Here is a 26,285-nt window from a genome sequence, read left to right on the forward strand (position 1 = left end):
ACCTCTATATAGCTCATTTGTACATAATTGTTTTTATGTGCTCTCTGTCTTTAGACCCTGAGCTCCTTGAGGCAAGGAACTGTTTTTCTTTTTCTTTTTATCCTCAGCACAGCACTTAAATGTTTGTTGACTGACATTTCTATTTTTTCTAAAATGTATGTATGTATGTATGTATGTGTGTATATGTGTATATATATATAAATATGTACACACACATTATATATATATATATGTATATATAAATTTTTCATGTATCTCAACATTCTCTTCATGGTTCTTTAAATGCTACAAGTAACTTTGGTAAGGTATCTAGTGGACCAATGTCAAATCTAATAGATGAAATATTAACTTTCAGTTAATGTATTAATTATTTGTGTTGTAAAATAGGTGAAGGATAAGATTTTGGAACCTCATTCGTGACTTAGAACAGTAACAACAACAACAAAAACAAAAGTGTCAACATAATAAACTATTTCTACTTAACAAATATATCAGGCATTACTTCCAAATCTAAATGTACATACAATATCCAAATCTAGTGTCAACTTTAAAACCTGCTTTACAAAATAAAGAAATAACTGTTATAGGCTCATCACAAGTTCAGAAATCAATGTGGTAGATCCCTAATTTGAAGTAACTTCCCTGTCTTCAGAGCATCATTTAATAATTTAAGCAAACCTGAATGACCTTTTTTTCTTGTATTAAATTATCTAAAAATCAAGATGAATTTTAAACTTCTATCTTGAAAGGATAGAAATTCCTGCAAGGTGACACCAAAATAAGACCATAACATAAATGTTCTGTTAAGAAGTATTTAAGGATTAAAAGTAGTTTAGTTTATCGGTGGGGATATGAAAGTGACTTTTTTTATGTGGTTTAGAACATGGGCATACCAAGTTTTGAAAGGTCCTGACTCTAGGAAAGAAACATCTGGTTAGCCCACCTTTGGTTAGCATATTAAAAATATACTACCATCATTACATATTTAACTTGAATGAATGAAAAATTTTATTGTCATGGATCAAAATAGTTCAGGTTATTTTTTTTTTATCTGAAAAACAAATTTCAAAAAAACACTGAGTAAATAAAATTAAATAGTAGATATTTGCAGGTTCTCAAAGGAACTAATGAATGAAACTTTGGGGAAAACACTTGAATGAAGTTAAAGGAAATCCATGGGAACCTTTTTTATTTAATTAATTAATTTATTTATTTTTAATTGACTACAGAGTCTTTGGGAAGTGGCAAGGGATAAATTCAAGGAACACTTACCCAAAAAATCTACAAAATCAAAAAGTAATGGATTTCAGGCTGAGTGGAATCCAAGGATATTAGTTTAATATTGATGGACTTTGAGGATATATATTCCATAAATGAAATAAAATAAAAAATCAGCAGTAGCTACATTTTAGCCAAGTTAGGAAAGCATAATTCTACTTAAATACACATACACACATGTATTTATATCTATATCTATATATATCTTATATATATATATGTCTGTGTGTGTGTGTGTCTGTGTATGGTTTATATATATATATATAGACCATATTTATATATATATATATAAAGAATTTGGGTCCCATTTGTATACAGGCCCCAGAAAACCCTTAAAATTTCTTTGACCTCATTCTGGTCTCAAAGTGTTGCCTGAGGCTATACTATACTCAACTGACCTTTCCTTATCTCTTGTTCTCTCCCTATCTCCCTTTGAAATCCTAAAGCCTAGTCTTTGATCCCCCCCCACTTTTGATTTTATCAGCCTCTTCCTCCCAGTTCTTTGTTCCATTGTCTATTCCCATTGTCTATTCAACCTCCCAGACATTCCCATCAGAGTTCTCCCTAAACTCACCCCAGCTTCAGGGTCTTTCTTCCAGCCCCTCCTCCAAACACTCAAAATTATTTGAGTATATTTAAGATCCACTCTGACCCCCGTTTAAATGCTGAGATTTCCCATGCCTACTTGTCCTTACAGGCATCGCTGATGTTCAGACTCCTTAAGAGTCTGGCCTGTATGGTTCATCTCTATTAAAAAACAAACAAACAAAAAACACCGCCTTCATCTCTGGCTGAAAGAAGATTTGGGTCAAATTCATGTGGGCAGGGCCTGTTATACTGTGTTGGGGTCCCAGAACCCCAAGAATCTAGACCTCATCACATGGACTCTCTAGCTAACTCTTGACTTTTCATCTGCAGCTCTGCTTGGTTTGAACTCCAAGGGATATGAAGTTCTTCCCGGGATAAACTGAACCCCTGAAATCTCATCATTAAGCTCAGCTTTAGAAACTCAACACTCTTCCAATTTCCTCAGCCTCTTCTCCCTTATGATTGGAGGGCTGGAGGGTAGAACACTAAATTTCTCCCACAGCTTTTCTTAATAGAGGGCTAGACCTATACTTTCTCCCACACACTCCTTTTCAGCTTCCTTTTGAGTGTTGATTGTAAGCTCCTTGTGGATAAAGATTTTTTTTTTCTTTGTCTCCCCAGTGCTTTGCTCAGGACCTGAGACTTAAGTGGTTAGGAAATATTTGGGACTGTTATGTGGCATTGTGGACAGAAAGGAGGGCCTCCTGAGATTAAATCTGGCTTTAGACACTCTCCATTACTTCCTTTTGTTACAAAGGGCCATAGAGCTCATTACTAAGTTTTGTTTTTTTTTTAATTTAAATATTTGTTTATTACCAGATAAAGATAAATTAAGTTTAATTGTATTTGAGGGTTTTTTTTTAAATGTTTGTATGTGGAAGTTTTTATGTTCGGTTTTTGTTTTTACTAAGAAAGTGGATGGAAACCTGTGGATAACTGATTATATTCAATTCATTTGGGTAGAAGTTCCTTCTGGTTAGCAATAGATTGCCTATGGGCTTGGGACATTTTATGGATTTTATTTGCAATCTGTATTTTTTAAAATCTTGGTTTTGCAAAGAAAGAAAACCAATTGGAACAGGAACCTTTGTCTTGGATTAAAACCCTAAAGAGTTAATCCCATTATATCCAAGTGTACAGCTTTTACCAAGGTGCTTTTGGGTTTTCCTCAACCCCAGGTGGAAATAGAAGAGGTGAGTCAAAAGAAGGTCAAGACTATGGAGACTTAGTGGGTAGCATAGTCACTTCTGCCCTCTTTCTCAAAGGGAGGGCTGTCAGTCAGTTAATAAACATTTGAAAGGGCTTATTATGTGCCAGGCATCAAGCTCAGTGCTGAAGACATAAGGAGAGGTGAAGGACAGCCCTTAGTCTCAAATTTAATGGGGGATGTAACAGATAAACACCTAATTATAAACAAGCTATATCTAGGATAAATTTAAAATAATCAACAAAGGGAAGGCACTAAAATAAAGAGGGATCTGAAAAGGTGAAAAAGTGATTCTTATGCAAACTGTGCCCTATATGCCTTCTTCTAGGCATAACCAATATAGCTATAGTCTTTAGTTTTAGGACTCAAATTATTTTAAAGTGGCCAGGAAAGTTATAAATACCAAGGGAAAATTTGTAAGCTTAATTCACTTTAGTGCTTTCCTCTTGTATTAGGAATTACTAATGAACAATTATCACTTTCTGAGATGAGTAATAACATGCAGGAACAGAACTGACACTAGAGATGGGTTGTAGTCAATATTTTGCTGTCAAAGAAGAAGAGGAAGAAGAGACATAAAATCCATTTAATTTTAATTTCCACATTTCCTAGAGTTTCAATCTCTATATCTTCATATTCAAACCCTATTAGAAGAGGTCATGAAATGTGTATTCATCTCATCAGAAAATCAGATATATTTTGATATTCAGCAAAATTTGGGCTTTCTAAATTTTATGTAGAATGATAAAAATCAAATTTAATACTTCATTCTTAAAAAAAACACTTTTTAAACATTAAAATTACATTATTTTATTGATTTAACATAAGGTCACAAAGAGTCAGAAACAATTGAAAAATAAGAATAAATTGATTTAATATATTTTACCTTTAAATATGTGACACAATGTTTATTTTAAAACATACAATGATGTCTGCTTTCTCTTTAAAAACAACAAAATGGCCTTGGTATCTTCTTCTTCTTTTTTTTTTTCTTTTTAGGCAATTGGGGTTAAGTGACTTGCCCAGGGTCACACAGCTAGTAAATGTCAAGTGTTTGATCTAAGGCTGAATTTGAACTCAGATCCTCCTGACTTCAGGGCCAGTGCTCTATCCACTGCGCCACCTAGCTGCCCCACCTTGGTATTTTCTGAATTTCTTCTACATTGTAATTTCATGCTGAAAACCCAGGTACATATGTTCAATGGGAGATATTATAATCATGCATATGTTATAGCATGGTGAGTCTCATGCATATTGAAGGAAAATATCTAGATTGGATACCACAAGCATTTATGTCATCTGTCCAATATCATTAGATATTTGATGGGATTTCACACTGTATAGAACTGCTTCTACTTGTGAATAAATCTTTTGTAATAATCATCCATCCCCGGCTCCAATAAAAAAGTACTTTCCCTTCTAATTATTTGATACTAGCTGTATAACCCTGGGCAAGTCATTTAACCTTGTTTGCCTCAGTTTCCTCATCTGTAAAATAAGCTGGAGAAGGAAATGGCAAACTACTCCAATATCTTTGCCAAGAAAACCCCAACAGGGGCATGAAAAGTCAGACATGACTGAAATAACAAAACAGCAATGACAACAAATGTAAAAATTTGCTATTTTATATCTTAGTATTAAAATGCCTTTTTCCTTTTTTTTAAATTTAAATTCCTAGCAACATAATCATCATGTTAAAAGATGTAACTAGTTTTGTGACTCTCATACAGTTTTACTACTCTCCACAATGTTTGCATCAGTTTACAATTTACAGACTTCCTGTTTTCCCATAATGCCACCAGAGTAAATATACATATATGCACATAAACATGTGCCTATTAGTACAAAATATTAATAACTGAGTTATTTGAAAAGCACTCCCTGCACCCACAAAAGATCTAGAAATATTTTCTATATTTAATAACTGAATGATGGCTGAGTAAATTATGGTAGATTCATGTAATATGCTACATATGATGGAATATTATGTCATAAAAAGTAACAGTAAACACATAATATAGAAATACATTTGTTGACTATTTTAAAGCAAAGTCAAAAGAATGAGAATTGTATACTTCTACTCTAAGTGTCGATATTAATATACTACTACTTCTAATAACAAAAATATATCTTATTAGAATGTTGAAATCAAAGCTGAATAGGAGAAAATATACTTAATATAAGTTTAATATGATGAACCATTATATCATGCCAGTCTTAATATATAATTTCAAAACTAAAATAGATGAAATAGAATAGATGAAAAGAGATTTGAAAAATATTTTCATATAAACAACAAAGCATACAATACTAATAAAACATCAAATCAAATATCCTAAGGTAGTTACAGAAAGATGAACACTTTCTCATAACAAAAAGAAGAAGAGAATTATAGATGGTAATTCAGGAACAAGTCACTGGCACCAGAATAATTAACATAGATTATTCAAGGAAACAGTAAAAACTGTTCAACAAGTTACTGCTATCTGCTAAAAACAAACAAAATAGAAACAACAGCATAGGATCTGTCAAATAAACTGGGAAGAGATGACTTGGTAGTTTGAATCACACATAAGAACCTCATGTTCTTTCAGGAACTGACAACTGAGAAATCCTTATTCCTGAAATATAGTACTCAAAGTAGTCTAGTGATCTCAAACAACTAATTGTACAGAAAATGGTCAATCATTACTGACTAAACGGATGTTCATAACCTTAAAATTTAAGAACATTTTTTTCCTTGAGAGACATCATGTCAAATTCTCATAATTTCTAATTTACATGGAGTTAAAGGCTTCTGAAGTTTAGACAACTAGCTAAAGAAGTCAAAATCACATGGGAACTAGAAGAGGTACATGTCACCCCTATTTTCCTATCAGTTCCTAGAATTGCATTAATAATGCTTTCAGAAGCATGTTTTCAGCTGACAGAAAATGACATACATCCTAATACTTTTTTAATAAAAAAAATTTATTTTATTCACTCATATAACTCTACACAGGCCATTAAATATAAAATAATAATAGCAAGATAGCAACTTGTCCTAATATTCTTCCTATTTCAACCCCATCAAAAATATAAGATGAAAGATACATTAATAATAACTTTCAAAGCAAAAGGAGTAAAATTCAGATGATCTCAGAAAATTCATCCATATATCCATTTATCTATCATTCAATCACCAAGCCATTTATTTATTTAGTTCTTAGTATACCTCAGCTACTGTGGTAAGCACTCATCATACATAGACAGAAACAGTGAAATAGAATGAATACATATTTTCATTGTTTACTCTTCATTAAATCATTTGCTTCTATGTTTTTAAACATGTTTTATGTTAGGTTTTGTACTTTTTATACTTTAATTCATTATGCTTTCTCAATTTCAATGTTTATATTTGAAACTAGTGATAATTATAAAGGTAAGCACAAAAGAAAAAGAGGCTAGATTTCCTGAAGAGTATTATAGAATGAAATTATGATCCAGTATTCTAAAACAATCTACTTTCTCCTCAAGGGAAAAAGAAAAAAAAATGAAGACATTCTAGCTAGGTCAGAATGAATTGACTAGGAAAGTTTGGTAGGACTCTTTTGAAGTGTTTTCAAACTGTTTCTGTCCAAAGGGCTCTGTGTCTCTGGGTACTTTGGCTCATTTCACAGCAAGTGTTTAAACTGTCAGTGGTACCCTTTGTTCAGTAATTGACTGGTGCTGAGGAGCTCCATGACCTTTGGAAATGCCAACTTCTGATCAAGACCTTATGTAAAAGGCTTTACACGAATACAGATCCCTATAGAGGATGTAACTGCTGCTTTAGTGATCATTCTTGAGCTCTTAATGCCAAGTAAGGATCACCTCTTGCTTGATATATGTTGGGAATCTGTTGTTTTTATTCTTATTCAAAATGTGGTAAAAATGAATTTCTTTTAAGGCCACTCTAGGAAATCAATAATTGAAAACACAAAGTTGGAATAAAATGTCTTGGTAGACTATATATGTATATATATATATATATATATATATATATATACACACACACACACACACACACACACACACACACACATGAACACACACACACACACGAATACACACACACACACACATATATATACATATATACATATACATATATATATATATATATATATATATATATATATATATTTGCAGACCTTGGTGGAGATGGCAAGAAAAAGAAATGAAAGAAAACTATTAGGTATGCCTCATACTTCTATCTATAGAATAAAGAAGTAAAGAACAAAATGCTATTACTAAGGATTAAAACACTGACATGACACTGAAAACCAGAAAATTTCTCTTAAGTTTTTAAACTTAATAATCTACGTTCAAAAACCTACCTTACTACATATTTAGATTTAAATCTAGAGGGAAATGAAATACTGTGAGAAACTAACCAAAGTAGAAGGCATGTGTGTTTTTGTGCAGGGGAGCAGGAAGGGTTACTATATATTTATGAGTGGGTGGAAGAGTGGTTGGGAAGTTATGTAGAAATACAAAGATATTTCTCTCTCAATTATTTTTCGAATATAGAGAAAACAAGAATAATTATGTGATAACCAATCCAAATAAGCTCCAATTAATAGCAAAATATCTTAGAAACAAATATTAGTGTGTTATTCCCTAACATATCTATCTTTAGTTTTCATTGAACCAACATGTTTTGTAGGTCTAACCAATCTAGAAGTATATGTTTTGTGTTCTTATAAGGAACAAATTGGATGATGGATGCAAAGCATTTAATAAACCATGAGGCACTATGTGTGACAGCTATTATTGTTCATTATAATCATTATTATTGAACTTAGTGATAAGAATAAAGTTTAAGTGTAGACCATAACTAAAGATTAGATCTATTTTTTAAAAAGAAGAAAAAGTACTAGCCTTGCTATTGATAATAATCTAGTCTCTTTTCAGAAATCTTGACATTGTGTTATGCTATTTTCTACCAATTATGATACATTACATTTGAAAGCTTCTCTATAGCACAGCAGGGCCCCAGAATGACAAATTTCAGAGACCATCTCAAATTTTTCCACTATTTCATAATAATTTTGTCCTCTCTCCTTGGACTGGAGTAGTACATTATAGAAGTTAGTTCCCCATCCCCTCCCCACTTTATATGAAAGGCATATTCTTCAATATAACAAAATACTAAAATAATTATTTCCTTTCTATTCTTCATATATCTTTGATTGTTATTCAGTTATACTAGTTTTAACCCCATAGCTTGTAAGGTACTGATAGATTTATTTTCTGTGATAAAATGGATTAAGCTTTGCCTTTCTTCCCTGACAGGTTCTGAGACTATGAATTACAGTGCTCATCACTACTTCATACTTCCATATTCATCTTAATTTTATTGACAGCTGTACTTTGTCACCTCACTATTATATAAAGTTGTGAACTGTGAGCAAAGAAATTTATCTGAAATGTCTGTGGACTTTCAGAATTGTTAGATAAAACTATTCCTGATTTGTTTATAAAAATAAAACCTAGTGATATTTTAAAAAAAAGGTCATGAATTTAAATCTAGCTGATTGTCAATTACATTAAATTCAACTTTTAAGTTTCATATTCACTAAGAATTTTTTTTAATGCTTTCCTATTATCACTAAGAAATAAGAGTGATTAGTTGTTATATCATGACTATTGAAATTGAGACTGGAAAATATAAATGAAAAGCAAAGTAGATGAGAGACTGAAATATTCAGTTAATTAGTTAAATGAAATTAATTTATATTGCTACTCTCTAAAATGAACAATCTAGGCTATAATTATGCCAAATTTCATTTAAATTTATGGTTTTTCTACATAGTAAATGCAAGCAAAAGTTCAGTAAAAAATAGATGCTCTGCTTATAGATATATTTTCTCATAATATCTTACAAAGTCTAAAGTTTGTTCTTTAATGAGAAAGTGTCAGATATTGGCTAATTATTTGTGTCAGTAAGGAGAACTGATGATGACATCCGTTGATTCTCCCTCTCTACTTCACCCCACCCCACCTGTGAAATGACATAAGCAGCAGATTAAGCCTTTATGAGGTGTAAAGAATTACTTCCCCAATGAAATTAGAAGGCAGCTTGCCATTGGCTAGCCAAAGTTCAGATATTTCCCCAGTGGCCTTTAGAGACAACACAAAATAAAACAAGACACAGTCCTAAAAAAAAAAAAGTCAAGACAGCTGGCTCCAAGGAGTATGATCTTAGCTGCAGAGAAGAGAAGCAGAATGCTCCACCAAAGGAGGGCCAGTATGAGGGCACCAAGAGAAGAAGCTGTATCACACTCAGTGGTCACAGCCCAGTAAAACTGTCTTGGCAGATGAGCTAAACCATCTTGAGGGTAACCAATAGGCCCAAGCCTGTTGGTGAGTTAGGAGATTGTCTACCCCAAGCATGAGAAGACTTCCTCTGGTGGAATGGTAGAATGAGAACAATTTGTTCCAATGACTGAGGCAGACACTGTGGAGCGCTTGGAGCTTGATCAGACAGTGAAGATGCCAAGGTCATTGCCAGTCATCTTGACTTTTGTCTTTCCCCTTGACTTTGATGACTCTGGAAGAGAGAGTGAGGCTGACAACTTTGTTCAACTCTGCCTCACTTAAATCCAGTTCAGATAGGAATCAAAATATCACCCCATGATGTTATTGGTAGGCTTTGAAAATGAAGGGCAAATGGGGCAGCTAGGTGGCCCAGTTGATAAAGCACTGACCCTGGAGTCAGGAGGACCTGAACTTAAATCCTGCCTCAGACACTCACTAGCTGTGTAACCCTGGGTAAGTTACTTAACCCTGATTGCCCCCCTCTCCCCCTACCCCTCCCCCCCAAAAAAGACAAACAATAAGCAAGAGTAGAAAAAAGACTTCAGAATTCTGTAGTATTTGAGGCATGGATTGTCTTAGCTACATGTTTTGTCTATGTGTGTGTCTCATGATTTATGTTTTCTAGGTTTGTTTCCACTCTTCCTATTAACGTTTTGGGTAGTTGGAGAAGAGTACATGCCAAGTTTATGAGTGGAATTTATTACAGCTACTGATTTCTTATGCTTTTTTTCTTTTTATCAGTACCAAGTTACTTTATTGGGGTGTAAATGGTGGTAGTTTTTTGGTACAGGTTATGAAAAGGTCGGATAACCAAAATATGCCAGCACTGAAAGACAGTAGGAGTCACTCCTATAACTCCCAAGTGTGGGGGAAGCCAGGTGTGGCTTAGCTCTCCTTTCATTGTCTCCAAGAGGGGGCTTGTCAGAAAGATATTCCACCATGCCAGAATCGTGGTCCCCCATTTCGCACAAGTTGGTTACCTGATCACCCAGTTATTAAATGGACTTTATCTGTTCGTCCAAGTGGTGGATTTCGATGAAATCACATAAATAGGGGTCATTCTTGTCAGTTGCCAGTTGTGCAATTCCAGTAATGATTGACTGACGTTTTTTTTCCAAGTGCAGAGCACACCCCATTGCATTCAGTCCACTCTCCCAGTCATCTCGGTCTGGTTTTTTGATGTCCTGCAGGAAGATCCGGCCATCTTGCTGGTTTGGAGTTTCATTAGCTTCTCAGCATGCTCCCTCTGCTCCTGGGATTGGTGTAGGAAATACTCGGCACATATCTCGGTCGAAGTAGTAAGACGTGGACAGGTAGACGTAGGAGGAGTAGAGCTCCAGGTTGATCTGCAGGTTGATGGGGGCCTCTGAGCCTGGTGGTATTTCTGTCACCTGAGAGGGAGACGAGGTCTTCACGGAGGCAGGAGGAGGAGGAGGAGGGTGGCCTGCTGCTTGAACGAGAGGATGGAAGAAGTGTTGGTTAGTGGAGGTGAAGGTGGAGAGGTGAGCAAGGGCAGCTCCAGCTGGGGATCGAGCAGCGGGTTCAGTTCAAGTACCACTGAAGTAGGAAACTGCAGAGACTCCCCTTTCCTGCACTTCTGATCCTTCTTATGCCTTCTCAATAAGTAATTTTCTTTTAGTTGTGTCTACTGATAACTATTAATGTTAAGTACACTGAGAGTACCTTGTGTGTTATAGTTTTGGGAATGTTGACCTAAAAAGTACCTTTAAACTTGGATCAGCACAGCACTGTGAGTGAGAGTTGGTGGAATATCCCTTGAGGGGCTGGTACATTTGTTGAAATTATATTGACAAATTTAGAAATAAAAGTAATATTACCTTTCCTGATATTTTATTCCTGTGTTAAATACCTGGAGAGGCAATATACTATAGGAATTGCAGTACATTTGATGTCATTTAAACCTAAAGAGGTGTCTTCAAGCTCTCAGTTAGCCACTTAGGAAATCTTATGAACATGAATAAGTTTTTCTTAGGGTTTCTGTTTCCTCATCTGTAAAATGGGACTTGTATTACTTGACTCATGGGATCATTGTAAAGATGACATTTTATAAATTCATAAATGCAAGCTATTGTATTGGTGAAAAAGCTTAAAAATGGGTCCAATGATTTTTTCCTCTTTAGTTGCAAAGCATCACCGTCTCCTGCCATTCCCTATCATCATCTATACCTATTTATCCTATGACAAGGACTATTCAAGTTTCTTTCTCTTTTATTTAGCATGAAATCTCTTAGTCTGACCTGACCATCTGGGGTCTTCTTTTCTCTTCAGTGTTCTTACTTTTTCTCTCTATTCGTCTATTCTTTGACTTGACTCTTCCCTCTCTTTAATATCTTCTAATTTGTTACCTTTACTCCAGAAGAGGGTTCCTTGGCCCATCTGAAAGGTTAATGTCATTACTTAGATACTCTAACTCAGGAATTCTTTCATTGTTACCTTTTTCAAGCTATCTCATAGCTCCAACTTGGTGGCTGTTTTAGCTTCCTCTGAATTGTTCCGAGTTTCACATCAATCCCTGTCTATTTTATGCCAGACCTAATCAATACATACTAAAAATATGCCTGACTAAAAAGTAAAATAAATGAAATGAAATTAGCATACCTTAACAATCACTATCCATAAAGTGTTAGTCAGCCCTGGTAAGTGGCTATTTTAAGATGTGTGTCTACATCAAGACAATTCTACAAGCAATTATTAAGTGCCAATTATGAACCAGGCAGATATTGTGCTAAGTACAAACCAGGCAGATATTGTGCTAATTACTGGGGATATCAAGAATATAAAAAAGAAAAAAAAATTTGCTCTCAAGGACCTCAAAGTCTAATGGGGGAGACAATGTGCAAAAACAATCTATAAACATGATTATATATGTATATATTTATGTATGTATATGTATATATGATGTATATATAGGAGTTAATATCAGAGATAAGGCACAAGATTAAGGAGGACTGAGAAGGACTTCTTACTCAAGGTGAGACTTTATCTAAGGGAAATCAGGGAAGCTAGAAGGAGGAGATGAGAAGGGAGAGAGTTCCATGCATGAGAGATAGTCAGGGAAAAATGCACATACATACACACACACACACACACACACACACACACAATCAATTTGCAATATTCCTAAGGTAAATTATAGACAAACAACATGGCATACAGGCTAGAATGCTAGACTTACACTCAAAAAGACCTGTATTTGAATCCTTCCTCAGCTACTTAAATTATATGTGTTTGAGCATGTCACGTAACCTTCATCAAACATCAATTTATTTTTCTTATGTGTAAAATCAGATTAATAAAATCATCTACCTCACAACTGTTATTATTTACCTCAAATAAGACAACAAATGCAAAACTCTTTGTCAATCTTACAATGTTACATTAATATCAGGTATTAATATTTAATGTTAATATTGTGGAAGAAAACCAGGAAAACTACTTTAAACTTAAAGTGCAGAACCCTGGTTACATCCTATAGCTTTACTCTGAGGCTGACAGTCTCCAGTAACTGGGTCAAGCGCTGCCTTCCTCTGGCCTCCTTTCTCAACCTGCCCCCCATCTGCATCCACCCCAACTATCAACCTTAGCACTCCTTCTTTACAAAAATCTCCAGTATGCCAATCCACTTTAAGGACTAACCTAACTAGGGTCTGGTTGGTGTTTGACCTGTGCAATAGATTGTTGCCTGAAAGTTCTGTATAAAACACTTTCTTTCTAGAGGCTGGGGCAGATGTCTTTGTATCAGGATTTTTTTTTTAATTTTTATTTATTTATTTTTTTATGGACCCAAGTGAACCACTCAGCAATCTTGATTCTTAAGGCCAGAGGCACATAACCTTACATCTTGGTGTGGGCCCAGCCCACTGAATGATGTTACTTTGCTTTACTCTGATTCCTGGGACTGTTACTTATAGACCCTAACCCAGACCCATAGGGTCACAATATCTACAGGGTATTTAGGCAAAGAAAATTGAAGCAACTCATTCAAAAACATATTAAACAAGTCTTCAAGTTTTGTTTTAGGTTGCATCCTGTAAAATTTTATAATGTATTAATTGATTGACCTCACATATGTTCAATTTAGATACGATTATTACCACATCCCAAAAAGAAATTTACAATCAACAGAGCAACCTCTCTCTCCCTCCCTCCCTCCCTCTCTCTCTCTCTCTCTCTCTCTCTCTCTCTTCCCCCATCCCTCCCTGCTCCCCACACTCTCTCTCTCCCTCTCTCTGTATTCATCAATGACAATGATCAGTCAGAAGCCAAAAGTATGCTTAGGAGCCATCACTGTGCACTAAGGGTCAATTAAATACATGGTTTGAAGTTACTCTTTGAAACTCTATGCTGAATCAGCTCCACATAACACAACAGGATGAGACATAGTTTGGAGTTTCAGAAAAGCTCTTTGAAGGAACTCCATGGGGATAATACTTTCATCAGAAGCATTAAGATAGACTATCAAGGTGTCACTTTAAGCCCATCCTTCAGAAAGGTGAAATGCCCTTCAAACAATCTTTGTGCTTTCTCAGTCTGTTGGGCGTTAAGTAGAAGCAGTACTTTGATGTATCTTAGTAGCACCAGTATGTCATAAAAGAGAGAGATTATGTAAAATATAATTTTTCTTCTTTTGAATTTAATGGGAAAAGTTCTTCATTTTAGAGTGATAGTAAGTTTTTTTTTCCCCTTAAACCTATTCTTGCAATTCAAAACATGGAGAGATACACATTTCCTTCACTTGGAAATAAAAATGTATTAGATTAACTTTAAACATAGTCTGACAAATTGAAAACAGAAAAAGACTAAGGAATGTCTATCAGCATATCAAATCTACTATTCAACTACAAACAGAATTCTTTATATTCATTTGACAAATTTATAGCTTTGAAGAAAGTGTTATTTGTAAGAAATTACAACATATCTGAAAAGTCTCATCATTTCAAAAGACAAAAGCAAAAAAACCAGATCCTTACAATCTCGAGTCCTTAAGATTTATATTGTTTTGTGATGTTGTCATCTTTTTTTATTTCTATTCTGAGCTTAAAAAATGAAATTCAATGAGCATTTTGATACATATATATGTATATATATACACATACATACATATTTTAGAACATAAGGAAAATATCCTTCATGAAACTGGATTCTTATGATTTAATGTATTGAATTTTATTTAAGAGCCTGCTTTTCTTTTTACAGGAAATCGTGACCTTGCATGGGGTCATCATCTAGTGGTTTTTAATTGATATACTTCAATCAAACTCTAATTTTGAACTTCAGAATTATGTAAACAAGGAATAAAAGCAAAACAGAAATCATTGCTTTAAAATACTGTTTTTGCAAATGATATTAGTAAGAAAATGCATTCAGATTTTAGATTACAAGAGCTGGAGAGACTGTCTACTCTAGCTTCCTCATTTTAATGATAAGAGAATTAAAGCCTAGAGCAAGTAACAGCAAGTAACAGTAAAGATCGAACTGGTTTTTGTAGGGCTAAGATATAAATCCAGAGGCTCTGATTCTAAATCCAGGGCTCTTTCTCTCATAATACCATTATGGTTCTCACATATATCTTCTAGAACAATTTGATTAGAACTTTTTCAATCACCTATAACTTTTAAAAAGCACCTAACTCCATTTTGTACATTTCTAATCCAAAGCACTTTTGGTAATAAATCATCATATTGGAATAAAAAATATATTATAATAGGTGTTTCATCAAAAGGCATTTCAGATGATTGTCCAGCAGCTATTCCAGGGATCTTGGAGAAGACAGCCACTGAATTGGCCCAAGCTTGACTGGATGCCTTTTATGTTCAGCATTTTGTGAGTATTTAATTAACTCTCCCCATACCTGTTTCATATTGTATGTCGAGTGTCTTTTTATTAATCATTTTCTGAAGAAAATCTAAAAGTAAGCCATTATCTAAACTACAAGTAAAAGTATCCCCAAGGAACTGAGATTAGAGTTTAGTGAACCAAAGTTTATGAGAAAAGGGAGACTATTTTTTTTCCATGTACTCCACAGGACTGAACTACAGACCTGTACAATTACATACAAAATTATGAATGGGCTCAATTTTCTATTGCAGAAGTGATGTTTTATGTGGGGACCTTGTCCAATTGTTGAGGGGTTAATTCCAATTAACTCTAGATGCTTCATCCAACTGGCAGACCCTCAAAGTTTAGGGCTAATTTGACTTTGTTTTATTTCTTTTGGTATTATGCTTTCTTGGCCCATTTTTGGGAAAGTTTGGAACCTTATTTTGTTTGCCTTATAAGCAGATAGGGGCCTATTAGGAAAAAAAAAATTTGGTGCCCTATGGCATAGGGACCCAGAGAGAATTTTTTGTCTGCAACTCCAATGAGATCACCCTATGTGTGCTGGGGATACCTGGCTAAATGAGGGTATGCCCTGTTTTTTAGAGTGGTACTTAGAAACTCTTTGCCTGGACCTCCAGTTGGATCCCTCTTTGTTCTGCAGGGAATCATAAAAGAAGTTTAACTTAATATAGATTTATTTCTAATATTCACAGAAATTACTTCCAAGCAACCAAAGGCTTTCTGGAGGAAAAAATAAACACTTGACACACTTTTAAGTTTAATCTGCATTATTAACATTTTGTCCACTCTGTTCTTGAGTTTAGACAATCAACAAAGTAATAATTCAAACCCTAATTTGTAGCACTTGCAGATTTCTGAGGTGTAAATGTTAATTCTGAAAAGTTAACAATTGGCTCTCCTGAGCTAGCTCAAACATACCCCTAAGTCAACTCCACATCTCTTATTTCTGTTGGGAGAGCGCCTCATATTTTGGGAGACCATTTGAGACTAGAGTCTCTCTGTGAGAAGAAACTCAGTTTTATTTTGTTTTTTGGTCTCTGTCTCCCTTTTATTATTTCTTTATTTTTTCCTAATTTTCTTTTCCTTTTCTCTAGTTGTTTAGGTTGGGATAGCCCTTTAATAAACCTTGATAAGCTTTCTAGAGTTTGTTGAATTCACTAACTTTGTATTTGGGAATGATAATGATTTATTTAGCTCAATACCTTGAAAGTATATGGTAGTCCTGCCCCATCCCCCCCAAAACCCCTCTTTTTTGATGTAGGGGAGGGATTTGACTGTTAACAAGTGTGCCAAAAGGACTTGAATTATTTAGTATTTTTTAACTCAAGGCATTGGAAAGGCATTTGAGAAGATAACATTTGATCCTCCCTTGGGACCATAGGCTTTGCAATATGTATAATTTTTTTTGTTTTTTTTTTGTTTGTTTTTTAAACAAAAAGCACAACAATTATAAATGAATTAGTAAGAACAGCACATATTTATATGGAGAAAAGTTGAAGAGAATGAGAAAAAAGAACACCAATCATTAGAGAACAGATTACTCAACACTGAAACCTATCTATGTCAGAGTACAAAACTGGGAGTTAGTGCAATACCTATCATCCTTGTGGACACATTAGTGTTTCCTTAAAGTTATAAAATTCATCATTTCTGAAAAGAAAAATAAATAGGAGGAAATCCAAATTTCCTCTTCTCTCTCAGACAGTTGGATTAAGTGACTTCCCTGTTGTCTTCCAAATATTTTAAATTTTGTATTGTTTTGTGTTGTATTGCATTTGTATTGATCCTATACTGACCCATTTCCTCTAGGAACTTCCAAGTGCTATTGATATCAATCTCTTCTTTAAAAGTGTAGATCCTCCATAAAGCTTTAACATGATTCCTTTCTCAACATATCTTATACCAGAGTTTTGACATATCAAGCACATAATCATATTTTAGCATATGGTATATTTTTGTATAGATGTCTCATCCAGCCTCTCACACAAAGATAGAAGACTATTTAAACAGTATTTCATTTTATAAATTTGTATGCCCAAACTCTAGCTCAGTACCTTGAACATAAGTAGGCACTTGCTGAATATATGAGAACTGAGTTCTTAAGTTAAAATCTATATTGGGATACTATTGTTTTTGGGGTGTGTGTGTGTGTATGATTGTTCTTCTTAACTTTTATTCATCTGCATCTCTTTATAGAGGAACTTAACCCACGCTTTCAAATATAGACTTCTTGATAATAGGGAGAAGTGCTCCAGATATTGTTACAAAGTTTAAGTCATGGAAAAATATGTCCCTTGAACATATTAAATAAAGATTCAATTGAATCTAATCAACTTTCAGTAAGAAATTGTTGATGAATTTTAAAACTAAGCTAAAATCTGCATTATTAATATTTAGGCTTCACATTTATCCTTAATTTATCACTTTTATTCATGGGCAGATATAGTAAATTATTATGATCTAACAGAATTTTGAGGAAAGTATATGATTTATAAATAAGTAATATTTAAATTTTGGTTGCTGGAAAATTCTAGAATATGTTATTAAAGTGATGAATAAAGAAACTTTAGAAAAAAGTACAGTGATCACCGAAAACCTTGTCCCATTGTCATTTCTTCAAACTAGGAATCCTTTATAGCTTTTTAATCTTCCATATCCTCCATCTTAAATCATTGTTGATTCTGCATCATCAACAACTCTTACATCTGTCTTCTTCTCTCCACTTAAACCATAAAGACTCTATTTAAGCTGTTCATCACCTCTTATCTGCTCTGTTACAATAATCTCCTAACTGGCCTCCTTAGATTGAGTCTTTCCATTCTCCCCACATCTGCCAAAATGATATTCTTAAATCATAAATCTGATCATTTCACTTCCCCATTCAAGAGACTCCAGGGGCTCTCTGCTGATGCTATGATACACTAACAAATTCATCTGTGTGGAATTTCAAATATTTCTCAATTTTGATCTATCTTATCTTTCCAGTCTCATTACATTATTTCTCAAATATTCCACACTGCAGCCAAACTTGTCTATTCACTTTCCTCTTTATACAATATCATATTCTTAATCCCTGTGGTAGAACTTTTACACAGTCTTTATTCATGCTTGTAATTCCCTCTCTTCTCACCTTTATCTCTGGATTTTGACAATATGCTTTAATTCTTTATTACAAAACCCCACTTTTATCAAATTGGCTATTAAATGTGCCTTTAATGAAAGTCTATTTTCTTCCTTAGCATTGATTATAGTTCATAGGTTTTTAATGTACTTTAAATAAGGAAAGTTCCAAGACCATTGAAGCATGTCTATATCTATCTCTTAGACAAATTTCTTAACCTTCCACAATGTGCAGCATGGCATACATAATAGGTATATTAATATATTTATTAGATATAACAGTATATCAATATATTAAGAGCTCATTATTCTTTCAATGGAGGTAAAATATCCAAGCCAACTGGAAGTAAAAGTCCCCCGACCCTTTTTCTTTCTGAGTAGATGTTTTACATCCCTAGGAATATGCTCAGATTATTATAAGCTCACCTGGATATCTTCTAACAAGTTTTATTGTAACTATGAATGGAAAAAAATGTTTCCTTTCCTATGTGCTTCAGTGCAACCTAATTCTGTTTCATAGTGATTTTGAAAGACCATTAACTCATTTTATTTCTTTAAGTCAATAACCTCTGAAAAATTAGTCACCAAAGTTTTTTTTTTTTTAAGCTAAACTTTCAGACATTGTCCTGGAATAGTGTACACAGAATTAAAAACAACACAAAAGAGAACAATGAAATGTGAAATGAGTGTATTGCACAAAGTACAACATTCAACTGGCAGAGAACTAACTAAAGGCAGAGAAACCAAATCAAGCTAGTTTTATCTGTTGAAGTTCATTTGTTCTGAGTCAGCCTCATGTCTTAGAGGAACATACATGACCATTGTTGTCACAACATAAAACTATATCAAAGTTTTCTTTTGCCCCAAGTCACTTCTCCCAAGTCATATACCACCTAAATACACCCAAAAATGTCTCAATGGATTAGGAAGATATGAATCTAAAACAATAAAACTAGCAGGAATCAATGTTAAGTCCTAACTAGAAGTTGAAAAAGTCAACTGAAAAAATATAGGATAGATGAGATGTTACTAGACAAATATTCATATGAAAAGAACTTGAGTATTTTTGAGACTGCTAGCTTGATTTCTTTTTAATTGGCCTTTATGATTTCATTGCCATAGGATACTGCTAAGGAAACTCATTCTCAATGAAACTATGAACCATGATTCAAGAACACTTTTAATGAAGTATGCTATATACCTCATAATGGAGAAATGGGTAGAGTCAAAATGAAGAATGAAACATACATTGTTGTTGAATATGGCCATTGGGGATGGGAGGTTGGGGAGAATTTGTTTGCTTAATTAGATAGATAGATAATGCATATCTATCAATCTATTTAATATATCTATGCCAATCCATTTCAAAAGTTTTTTTTGTTTGTTTGTTTGTTTGTTTGTTTGTTTGTTTGTTTTTAAGGGGCAGCTGGGTGGTGCAGTGGATAGAGCACCGGAGTTAGAAGGACCTGAGTTCAAATCTGGCCTCAGACATGTAACACTTACTAGTTGTGTGATTCTAGGCAAGTCACTTAACCCCAATTGCCTCACCCAAAAAACAAAACAAAAAAAAGTTTTTATTATTATTATTTTTATTTAATTGTGAAGAGGGCAGGAAAAAAAAAGCAAACAAACTTGGAATGTTGTCCCTGTCACCCAATTCCCCTCTCTCACAAAAGGACAGAAAAACAGAAAGGTTAGATTAGCAGAGAAATTTTGAATTTTACAAAGGTTAATTTATTATGTATTTTAAAAGAGAAAACATGCTTCATATAATCTGTTTTTGAGTTTCATGTACAAGTCTCCCCTTGTGTTCTAAAACATATACAGAAATTCTCATTTTAAAAAAAATGCATTGAGAATAAAAATGAAATGAAAGAAAGTGAAAGAAAATAGTGCTATGTGAATATCTGTTGAAGAAACCAAGGATATTTAGCCGAGAGAAGTGAAGAATTTTTTTTTTAATTGGGGAGCAGTTTCTCGACCAGGAATTTGTTAGAAAAAATGAGCTATGAGATTCTCTCCAACTCTTAGATACTATGAGCAGTTAAAGGGATCTTAAGATAGTAAACCTGAAGAAGGGATGGTTAGATAGCTTCAAGTATTTGAAGAACTGTCATGTGAAAGAATTACAAAACTTGTTTTACCTGAACAGATTGGGTAAAATGAGAAGGACAGAATGAAAGCTGTGAAGGATCAGATTTCATTTTTACACAAGAAAAAAGAAAACTTGCTAAAAATTAGAGTTGTATAGAAGTAGAATAGCTGCTTTGAGAGATAAATGATTCCTTATCAACTGAAACCTTCAAATGAAGGTTAGATGACTGTTGAGTACTGCATAGAGGCTTTTTTGCTTATATATATAGGATGGTCTAGATAACCTCTGAGATGCTTTCCAACTCCCAGATTTTATGACTCTGTGAATCTGTGATCCAGGTCATAAACTCTATGAATATAAACTAGTCATAGATATGCATAGAAATACAGCATCCCTATACAGGTAAAGAAATCAAGTCTGGAATCATTCATACTTTTCTTTCACTCTGAAATATATAGGCAAATAAGAATGAATTTTGGACATGGTTTAAGTAATAAAAGTGATGCAGAGAAGTTTGATGGTTATATAAAAACTGCTAAGTGGTTTCCATTACAGTTAAGTATTTTCAACTTCTTGCCAACTGCATATCCCGCTGTCCTCTCCTTACTTTTGGTAACCTTTTCTTGCCATTATTTATTCTAATGTGCATGAGCAGAGCCCTATTAATGTGAAGCTTAAAGGCAGCAGTAAATTTATATAACATATATAAAGACAGATAGATAGATAGATCTGAAAAACTGAAAATCAAACTGAAAAACACACAGACACACACAAACTTTTCTTTTAATTTGAAAAGTAAATCAGGGAATTTTTAAGGTTTAAAGAGAAAAGAATTAATATAAATAATTATAAATTATTTTAATTATTTCAGTTATATGTATCAACTAAGATTATGTTATGTATCTATCATAAATAAAAACCTTTTCATAGGAGGATTAGGTGGATAAAATGGAGTGGGGGTGGAAATAAAGAATTTACTAAATATACTACAATGTAAAAGAGAAATTTACAGCCCTAGTTCTAGGCTGGTTAGCATGCAGCAGTGAAAAGGGGTATCATAAAATACCATTTGTCATTTACCACTACGCTGGCCCCAAGTAGTCTGAAGGATCTTTATGTGAACACATAAATGGTGGGAAAAAAATGACTTTCATTTTTATTATGTGATTCTATTAACTATTGCATAGGAAACAAGCTGATGTTATCACCTTTAAGTGCATAGCCTAATCTCAGTTAGATTTATGTGGACATATGCAAAGAAGAGGAGACATATGATTTGATTAGATGGTGAAAAATGAATATAATATTTCAAGATAATTGAACATGAAATATAACCTCTTTTGTGATTTGCTTCTATAAATACTTTACAAATGCTTTAAATAAATATTTGCTGGTTGGGAAAGACTTTCAGGTTTTATTTAGGAGAAATTCAAGGTGTAGATTCCATAGAAAATAATTCTCTGTTAATAATTCTTTGGCTTTGGAATATCTTTGTTACCAAAAATCTCTGAATTTATATATAACTACTTTACCCCACCTAAGACTTTTTTTATTTGGGACATTAGGAGGACAGGGACTATTTCTTTTTTCTTTGTCTTTTTCTTTTTATATCTTCAGCACATAGCAAAATGACGATGACATAATAGACACTCAATAAATGTTTGTTGATGAAGATAGAACACACATATATATATGAATACACTCATAGTGTTGATTGTAGAAATAAATTTGACTCGATGGGGAGACAGGAGAAAATAAGGAGATGGGGAATAAGATGAAGAGTTAATCATAAAGAAAAAAATTCTAAACTGAGAGAATAAATCATGAAAAGAGAATTCAAAAGGAAATAAAGAAAATGTGAGGATGATCTGAATGGAGTCTGGGTGAGTGGGAGAGAAAAGGGATAAATTAATGAAAGCAGATTATATCAAATGTATGTCAGTTGTGTTGAGTACTTACTCTCTTTCTCTCACCATTATGTTCTCTATAAAAAGAGGTATGGAAAAAAAAGAAAAAATAAAATAATAGGCAGTATCTAAATATGCAATTAACAATTATAACTATGAATGTGAATGTGATGAACTCATTCTAATAATTGAAGAAGATTGCATAATAGATTAAAAAGTAGAATCCAATAATATATTTATAAGAAACATACCTGAAACACAAAGATTTCTAGAGTTAATAGGTGGGACTAGATAAAAAACTATTATATTGTAGCTGAATTAAAATCATGATTTCAGACAAGGCAACACCAAAAATTGGTTTAATTAAAAGGGATAAATGGGAAAACCACAGTACACTGAAAGGTGTCATAGAGAATGAATTAATATCATATTTAATACATATATACTGAATTGGATACTATTGAAAGACTTAAAGGATAAATTTAAATATGTTATAAAGAAAAATAAATATTAAACTATAATAAGGAACTTAGTGTACCCTTTGCTGCCTAGACAAATTTAATAAAATTACATAGACCTTTCCATGACATTCTGCTGTTCCCTAACACAAAAACCTACTTCAATTTCAATATCCTTTAATATAGTTATGTAATGTTTTACACTAGTTATCTGTACTAGACTGTAAGCTCCATGGAAGTACAGAAAATGTTTTAACTACACTTCGTTATTTTTTCTCTATGACTGGCATAGAGTTTTGTACACAATGAAATTTATTTTTTATTTCTTTTTTAGATGAGTGAAGAATAGGTCTCCTAAATCCAAGGCTCTTGCTTTTTCTACTCTATCATGTTACTTCTGGTAAGTCTGGGACCTTGAATTTGAAATTAATTTTTTTTCCCAAGTGGATGTTGCAAAAATTTCAATCAATAAACATTCACTCTATAATCATTTATAAAGCATTCAATATGAGTCAGGCCCTGTGAAAGGCACTGAGGAACCAAGGACAAAAACAAAACCAACCCTGCCCTCAAAAAGCTTACATTTTATTCCAGGGGCAACACATGTACAGAAAAGTAAATATAAACTAAATACACTATAAACACAGAGTAATTTCTATTGAAGAGGAGTGGACACACTAAGGAATAAGAGTTGGTCAGGAAAGTCTGCATGGAGGAACTGACACCTGAATTGAGCTTTAAAGGGAACTAAGAAATCCATGAGGTAGAGGTGTGGACAGAGAGCCTTTGAAGCATAAAGAGGTCTGTGCAAAGGCATGTATTAGTTGGAATACTGTATACATAAAAAATCAATTAACTAATTTGCCTAGGAGTTAGAGTTTGTGAATCAGAGTAATATGTACTAAGCTTCAAAGGTAGGATAGATCTTGATGGTAAAGAGTGAATGACAAAGATGTTTGTATTTTATCACAGAGATAATAGGGAATAACTGGGACATTTTGAGTGCAGGAATGACCTGGTTAGCACTGTGCTTTAGGAACGTCTCTTTGGCAGTTTGTATGAATGAGGAATTGGAAAGAGAAGAGACTAAGTAAGGAAAATGAATAGGATGTTATTAACATAGTCCAAGTGAAAGATAAAGAGGCCTGAACTCAGGTGGTGACTGTTTGAGTAAAGAGATAGTAGCACATGCTGGAGATGCTCTGAGGGAAGAATGAACCAGGCTTGGCAACTGTTATAAAGGAAGAGGGAGAATAAAGAGTTAAGGATGACAATGAGGATGTGAGCCTGGTGACTTAAAAGATGGTGGTGCCTCTGACAGAAATAGGGAAGTCATTCTATGTAATCCCCCAAATTTTAGACCTTCTTTACTTCTAATGGTATTAAAATTATTCTGGACTTATGGGAGCCAAGATGGTGGAGTAAGTAGTAAATTGTTGTAATTCTCCCATATTCACCTCCAAAATACCATAAAATAGCATCTCAAAACAAATCCTGGAACATCAGAAACATCAAAAAGATGGGGTGAAATAATCTTTGAACCCAAGAAACTTGGAAGATTGGCAGGAAAGGGCTATCTCATTTGATAAAAGGTGAGCACAGTCCAGGACTGGAAGCATCTCAGAAAGCCAGCAACAAGCCCTACCTCAGAAAACCAGTGGGAGAATCTGAGCCCCAGTTTGGTGCAGAAGGCAAACGCCAACACCAGGCCCCCCACGTGGCTCAGCATAGCCGTGGAAGAGGCAGACTTCAGGTCTGAGAGCCACCATGTGCTTCACAGTGGTAGCACTGGGCAAACAAGTAACCACCAGCTACCAGACCACCACATGCTTCAGTGTAGGCCCTTGGAAACTCAGAAACACCACACCAGCCTCAGAACATGCCAGACACAAATGCTAGGATACCGGCTCAGCACCAGGTAAGCTGGCAAATTCCTATGGTCTCCTACAAAACCAGTCACCCACATCCTACTGCCTTAGTGCAGCACCAAATGTAAGGGTCCCCCATGAGCCTCACAGCAAAATCAATGCAGCATCAGGTAAACAGCCAGGGCCTACAGGCCCTGGCACAGGAAGCCTGAGACAGTGCCCCTTCTACCCCAGGAACAGAGTTCAAATTGAAAAAAAAAGGACAAAGCCCCAAAAAGATGAGCAAAAATAATTAAATATAGGAATCTGACCACAGAAAGTTGTTGTGGTCAGGAAAATCAAGACACAAATTCAGAAGAGGATAATAATGTCAAAACACCTATGGGCAAAACCTCAAAGAAAAATGGAAAGTAGTCTCAATCTAAGAAAGAACTCAGAGAAGTTCAAAAAGGAGCTTAAAAGTCATATAAGAGAGGTAGAAGAAAAAATGGGAAAAGAAATGAGTGATGCAAGAAAATTACAAAAAAAAAAAGAGTCAACAGCTTGGAAAAAGAAAACTGCTTTACAAGTAGAATTCAACAAATGGAAAAGGAGATATAAAAATCCACTGAAGAAAACAACTCCCTAAAAAGTACAATTGGCAAATGGAAAAGGAAGTACAAAAGTTAAGGAAAACTACTCTTTAAAAGTTAAAATTGGGAAAGTGGAAACTAATAACTCTAAGAGACATCAAGAATCAATCAAACAAATTCAAAAGAATGAAAAAAAAAATAGAAGAAAATGTAAAATACTTTATGGGAAAAATAATTGACCTGGAAAATAGATCCAAGAGAGACAATGTCAGAATCATTGGGCTACCTGAAAGCTATAATACAAAGTAGGACCTGGACAACATCTTTCAAGAAATTATCAAAGAAAACTGCCCTGATATCCTGGAACCAGAGGGCAAAATAGGCATTGAAAGAATTCACTGATTACCTCAGGAAAAAGATTCAAAAATAAAAACTCCAAGGAACATAATAGCCAAATTTCAGAACTATTAGGTCAAGGAAAAAAATACTGCAAATGGCCAGAAAGAAACAATTCAAATATTGGGGAGCCACATTCAGGATTACACAGAACTTCACTTCTACATTAAAGATTAGGATGGCTTGGAGCATGATATTCTAGAAGGCAAAAGAGCTAGAACTATAACCAAGAATCACTTACATAGCAAAATTAAGCATAACACATTAAGAGAAAAAAAATGACCATTCAACTGAATGGAAAGATTTCAAGCTTTCACAGGGAGAAGATCAGAATTAAACCAACAATTTGATCCAAGATCCAAGAGAAGCATAAACAGGTAAAAAGGGAAAAGAGAACATAAGGGATTCAATAGAACTAAACTATTTACATACATACATGGGGGGATGATACTTGTAATTCTTAAATATTGTATCACTAATAGTATAGCTAGAAGGAATATACATAGACAGAGGGTATGGGTATAAGGTGAATTTGAGGGAATGACATAAAAATTAATTAAGAGATGAGAAAGAAGAGTATACTGGATGAAAA

General features: G+C 34.0%; 1 pseudogene; it reads right to left on the reverse strand.

Moving 5' to 3' along the window:
• Window positions 1–10,206: 10,206 nt before the first annotated feature.
• On the reverse strand, window positions 10,207–24,626 carry LOC114048097 (annotated as a pseudogene).
• Window positions 24,627–26,285: the final 1,659 nt, after the last annotated feature.

The sequence above is a fragment of the Vombatus ursinus genome, unplaced genomic scaffold, assembly GCF_900497805.2.
Source record: "Vombatus ursinus unplaced genomic scaffold, bare-nosed wombat genome assembly UNPS02014791.1, whole genome shotgun sequence".
Lineage (NCBI taxonomy): Eukaryota > Metazoa > Chordata > Mammalia > Diprotodontia > Vombatidae > Vombatus > Vombatus ursinus.